Here is a 6,886-nt window from a genome sequence, read left to right as displayed (position 1 = left end):
CGCAGGCGCGCGCGCACACGCACACACACACACACACACACACACACACACACACACACACACACGTGCGCGCGTGCAAAAGGGGAGGAAGAAGAGTGGAAAGCCGTGTCTCTGAGCTTTTCTCCTCCTTACCGATCAAATGGGATTAAAGCTCTTGCCAAATTCAACTCACAAGTTCCGTACTGTGTCCTCGTTTGCTTCCTAGAGCTGTGATAAAGACCAAGATCAAAAGTCACTTGAGGAGGAAAGGATTTGTTTGGCTTGTATGTCTCAACCACAGCCCATTTTTGAGGGAAGTCAAGTCAGGAATCCAAACAGGGCAGGGACCTGGAGGCAGGAACTGAAGCAGAGACCATGGAGGAGTGCTGTTTCTGGCTTGTGCCTCCTGGCTTGCTCAGTTTTTGTTTGTTTGTTTGTTTGTTTTTGAGTTTGAGACAAGGTCTCTCTAGGTAGCCCTAGCTGTCTTGGAACTAAATACGTAGACCGGGCTGATCTTGAACTCACATAAATCCGCCTGCCTCTGCTTCCTGAGTGCTGGGATTAAAGGCTCAACTTGCTCTCTTCTCCACCTGTGGTGGTCTGAATGAGAATGACCCCCATAAGTGCTTATATTTGAAGGTTTGTTCCCCAGTTGGTGGACTGGTTAGGAATGATTAGGAGGTGTGGTCTTCTTGGAGTAGGTTTGGCCCTGTGGGAGAAGGAATGTCACTGAAGGGTGGATTTCAAGGTTTCAGAAGCCCACACCAGGCCAAGTTGCTGCTTGTGGATCAGATATAAACTCTTAGCTACTGCTCCAGAGCCAGGCCTGTCTGCCTGGTGACATGCTACCTGCCATGATGGTCATAGACTAACTTTCTAAAACTGTAAGCAAGACCCCAATTAAATGCTTTCTTTTTTAAGTTACTTTGGTCCTTCTTGTTTTGTTTTGTTTTGCTTTTCGAGACACGGTTTCTCTGTGTAGCTTTGCACCTTTCCTGGAGCTCACTCTGTAGCCCAGGCTGGCCTCGAACTCACAGAGATCCGCCTGGCTCTGCCTCCCGAGTACTGGGATTAAAGGGGTGGCCCTTCTACATTGATCATTAATCAAGAAAATGCCCCCAACAGAATTGCCTACAGGCCAATCTGATGAAGGCAAATCCTCAACTAAGGATCTCTCTTCCCAAATGACTCCAAACTGTCAAGTTGACAAAAAACTAACCAGCACAGCTGTCCATATGACTCTAGAGACAGATGGTCATTCAGGGCTGTGTGATCTTGTGGGCTCTTCCTCTAACACCTCGGTGATTCTGTTTTGTTATCTGTTCAATAGCTTCATTGATAATTTCACTTCATAAAGACATAATGAAAGCCAGTTGGTGGTGTCGCACAACTTTAATCCCAGCACTGGGAGGCAGAGGCAGGAGGATCTCTGTGAGTTCGAGGCCAGCTTGGTCTACAAAATAAGTTCCAGGACAGTCATGGCTACACAGAGAAACCCTGTTTCAAAAAAACAAACAAACAAAATAAGCAAACAAACAGACATAATGAAGATGCTAGCATGTGGGTAGTGCACACACGTAAAGCTTTCAGAATAACGTGCCTAGGGTATGCTGTGAGCGTGTGGAGAAGTTGCTCGTTCTCTCAGAAGCGCTGCAGTACAGCGGGGGCGGGGGGGGGGGGGGAGTGTCAGCTGAAGCTAGAGACTGCTCTTCTGTAGGGACCTCCTGTTGGTTTTAAATATGGCGCTTGTGACCATTCGAGAAAGGTCACAAGGCACGACGAAACCCAGTATCAGGGGGCTGGAGCGATGGCTCAGAGGTTAAGAGCACTGGCTGCTCTTCCAAAGGTCCTGAGTTCAATTCCCAGCAACCACATGGTGGCTCACAACCATCTGTAATGAGATCTGGTGCCCTCTTCTGGCCTGCAAGCACACATGCAGACAGAACACTGTATACATAATAAATAAATAAACCTTTAAAAAAACAAAACAAAACACCCAGTATCAGAGCTTTATTGGGGGGCGGGCAGAAGAGAGTGACCAGGCCTGTGAAAGACATGTGCAGGGAGAGAGGGGGGTGGGGAAGAGAGAGAGGGGAGAGGAGGCTTTTTAAGGATTCTCCTGCACATGTGCCTGTGGGCTTACACACACATGCGCAGATTGCATGACCACACATTAGTAACCATGCAGCACGCGCATGACGTAAGACCCCTTGCTTAGCTACTGAATTGCGCATGTGCAGTCATGTAGCTGGAGGAGTGGCAGAATCCTAACACCTCTGACAACCCAGACAGGGAGAATTAGGTTAGCATCCATGGAGGAGAAAGAAAGTTATGAGCACAAGTCACAGCACTCACGATAACAGTGTCAGCAGATAAATTATGTTAGATACAAGCAAAAGAAAGATAATTACACCCTTCCTCAGGGTACTGCTGCTCTTCCTCTCTGTTTCTCAACAGGCTGAACAGGCTTGTGGGGAGTTGGAGTGTGAAGTGTGAAACCCTGGATTCTATTCCTGGCTCTGAGAAGGTAGAGACAGAAAAAGAAGCCTATGAATTTCCATCCTTGTATGTAATCCTAACACTTGGGATGCTGAGGCCAGGAAATTTTATGTTCCAGGCCAGTCTGAGCTGAATGTTGAGACTTGTCTTTTTGTTTGTTTGTTTTTATTTTTCAAGACAGGGCTTCTTTGTGTAGCCCTAACTGTCCTGGGACTGGATCTGTAGACCAGACTGGACTTGAATTCACAGAGATCCACCTGCCTCTGCCTCCTGAGTGCTGGGACTAAAGGCGTGTGCCACCACTACCGGGCTGAGACCCGTCTTAAATTAAATTATAGAGAATGAAGAAAGGAAGTAATCCAAACTCTTCTTACTCGAATCCTCCATGAATATATCTAGTTTGTTTCCACATCCCATCTATCCATCATGAGGGATTCATTCATTTCAAAAAGAGCAAAATGCAGTCAGTTGCAGTGTCTTGCACCTATAATCTCAGCACTTGGCAGGCTGAGGCAGGGGGATTGTCCAAAGTCTGAGGCCAGCCTGGGCTACACAGTGAATACCAGACAAGCTGAGGCTACATAGCAACACTGTCTCAAAAAAAAAAAAAAATCAAGAGACTGAAGAAATGAGTCAATGTTAAGAGCATCGGATGTTTCCCAGAGGATCCAGGTTCAATTCCCAGCACCCACATAGAGGCTCACAGCTTTCTGTAACTTCAGTTCCAGGGAATCAGTTAACCTCTTCTGGCCTCTGGCGACACTGAGCAAGCGTTTCACAGACAGGTGTTACAGCCTACGGTGGTGGCGCACGCCTTTAATCCCAGCACTGGGGAGACAGAGCCAGGGGGATCTCTGTGAGTTTGAGGCCAGCCTGGTATACAGAGTGAGATCCAGGACAGGCACCAAAACTACACAGGGAAGCCCTGTCTTGAAAAAAAAAAGCACCCTCCCCCACAAAAAAAAACAAACCAGACAGGTGTTACATATAGGCAAAATACTCATACATGTAAAATAATAATTTTTAAAAAGTGAAAACAAACCAAGAAGTGTAGACTGAAGTTTCTCGGTCCCGCCCAGTCCTGCCTGGGCAGCAGTTGTTTTTATAAAATAAACACACGGAGGCTTATATTAATCACAGACTGTTTGGTATATGGCTCAGGCTTATTACTAGCTAGCTCTTTCTTCTTAAATTAACCTAATTCTATTAATCTATGTTTTGCCACGTGGATTTGTGGCATTACCTGTGTTCCATTAGATCTTGCTCCCCAGCAGAGCTCAGTGTCTTCCCTGACTCTGCCTTCCTTCTCCCGGTATCTTTGCTTGGATTTCCTGCCTGGCTCTATTCTGCCTTGCCATAGGCCATAGCAGCTTCTTTATTAACCAATGGTAGCGACACATATTCACAGCATACAGAAAGACCACAGCAAAGAAGTATGTATATTCATTCATTTGTTTGTTTATACAGTCAACATGTTGTCATAGAAAAATGAGGATGTTAGGGGCTAGAGAGATGGCTCAGTGATTAAGAGCACTGGCTGCTCTTTCTCAGGACCCATATGGCAGTTAACAACTGCTTATAACTCCAGTTCCAGGATATTTGACACCCTCTTCTGGCCTCTTCAGGCACTACATGCGTGTGGTGCAAAAAAACCCCACATCTATAAAATAAAAGTAATTTTATAAAAGAAGAAGAATGAGGAAGTTAAATGAATTGGAGAAACTTAAACTTAATGCATCACTACACTGGTAGAAGCATGTTAATATTTACTCTCCTAGATTTCCCCTTTGCCTAGACATAGGCTTACATGTATTGGAATGGCTACCGTTATGTTGATGGCTCACTCTATGATTAAAAGTTTAAAATTACTGTACTTAAGAGAACTATAAAACAAAATTAGACTTCAGGGCTGTTAAGGGTTGGTTTTTGTAATTGCCTGGTCTTGTATACTTTTAACAAATCTATTGTTTATGCAAGGTCATAAGGTCAACTGCTGTTTCTGCTTCTGTAAACAAACCTTGCTTTGCGCCAAAGGACCTTCTGCTTGCACTTAGACAGACTGTAACTCTGTATTATTTGCCTTTTCAATCCCGACTGAGGTGGCTGGGCACCATACTTTGGAATCCTGAGTCCCAGGAGTAGACCTGGCACCAGTATATGCAATAAAACCTCTTCCTTGTTACAATTTGTTGATGGTCAGACTGGTGAATCTCTGAATGACCCCAGACCCATAACAGTATATTTCTAAAAGTAGTCACAATATGAATTTGTTTGAAAACCTGTTCTGTCACTTTATATGTTCTGTACATAAACTATCTAGCAATAAACCTAACCAAGGAGGAAAGATCTGTATAAGAAAAACTTGAAGACAATGAAAGAAGTTGGAGACTCTAAACCATGGAAAGACCTTCCATGCTCCTGGACCAGCAGCATTATTATGAAGATGGCTTTACTACCAATTTACATGGTGTACAGACATACATGTAGGTGAAGCCCTCATACACATGAGTTAAAATAAAGTAAAATTTAAAGATAAAATAAAACCAGAAACGTTGAAACTATAAATGAAACACCTCAGGATTTAGATATAGGAAAGAAATGTCTGGCTAGAAACCCAGTAGCACAGGAAATAGTCCCAAGAACTAACATGGTATTCTATAAAATTAGCAGGCCTCTCCATGCAAAAGAACCTACGGAGAAAGTGAATAGACAGACTACAGAATGGGAGAAAAATCTTCACCAGCTGTTTCAGCCAAGGCTTCATATCTAGAATATATGAAGAACTGCAGGAGCTGGAGAGATGGCTCAGGGGTTAAGAGCATGTGTTGTTCTGCAGAGGATCTGAATTCAGTTCCCAGCACCCACATCAGCTCACACCTGCCTGCAACTCCAGCTCCAGGAGATCCAATTCCTCAGGCCCCCATGGGCAACTGCACTCCTGAGCATATACCCACATATACACATGCATGATTAAAAACAAATACATCTTTAAAAATATTTATTGTTCCATGCACATATGAACACCTGGTCTTTGACAAAGGAGCCAAAACTATACAATGGAAAAAAGAAAGTATCTTCAACAAATGGTGCTGGCATAACTGGATGTCAATATGTAAAAGATTACAAATAGACCCATATCTGTCACCATGCACAAAACTCAAGTCCAAGTGGATCAAAGACCTGAACATAAATCCAGTTACACTAAACTTAATAGAAAAGAAAGTAGGAAGCACTCTTGAACGCATTGGCACCGGAGACCATTTCCTAAATAAAACACCAACAGCACAGACCCTGAGCACAACAATTAATAAATGGGACCTCTCAAAATTGAGAAGCTTTTGCAGGGCAAAAGACACAGTCAATAAGACAAAAAGACAGCCAACAGAATGGGAAAAGATCTTCACCAACCCCACATCTGACAGAGGATTGATCTCCACAATATATAAAGAACACAAGAAACTAGACATCAAAGTACTGAACAGTCCAATTAAAAAATGGGCTAAAGAGCTAAACAGAGAATTCACAAAACAAGAATCACAAATGGCTGAAAGACATTTAAAGAAATGCTCAACATCCTTAATCATCAGAGAAATGCAAATCAAAATGACTCTGAGATACCACCTTACACCTGTCAGAATGGCTACGATCAAAAACACCAATGACAGTCAATGTTGGAGAGGATGTGGAGCAAAGGGAACACTCCTCCACTGTTGGTGGGAATGTAAACTTGTACAACCACTGTGGAAATCAGTATGGCAGTTTCTCAGAAAATTAGGAATCGAACTACCTCAAGACCCAGCCATCCCACTCTGGGACATATACCCAAGGAATGCTGATTCATACCATAAAGATACATGCTGAGCTATGTTCATAGCAGCACTATTCGTAATAGCCAGAACCTGGAAACAGCCTAGATGCCCATCAATGGAAGAATGGATGAAAAAAATGTGGTACATATACACAATGGAGTACTATTCAGCAGAGAAAAACAATGAAAGCATGAAATTTGCAGGCAAATGGATGGAACTAGAAAAAATAATCCTGAGTGAGGTAACCCAAACCCAGAAAGACAGTCATGGTATGTACTCACTCATAAGTGCATTCTAGATATAAAATAAAGAACAATCAGACCACAACCCATTGAACCATGGAGGCTATATATATAGCATGGAGGTCCCTAGGATGACTGTGGCTTATAATAAATTTCGGTTCTACTCAATTATTGAAAAAAAATAGTCAAATTAATGGAAACACATGAACTATGAACCAAAGGCTGAGGGGCCCCCAGCTGGATCAGACCCTCTGAATAGGTGAGACAGTTGATTGGCTTGATCAGTTTGGGAGGCAACTGGGCAGTGGGACCAAGTCCTGTGGCTCATTGCATGAGTTGGCTGTTTGAAACCTGGAG

The sequence above is a fragment of the Peromyscus leucopus genome, chromosome 1 (assembly GCF_004664715.2).
Source record: "Peromyscus leucopus breed LL Stock chromosome 1, UCI_PerLeu_2.1, whole genome shotgun sequence".
Taxonomy (NCBI): domain Eukaryota; kingdom Metazoa; phylum Chordata; class Mammalia; order Rodentia; family Cricetidae; genus Peromyscus; species Peromyscus leucopus.
Note: the sequence above shows the minus strand (reverse complement) of the source record.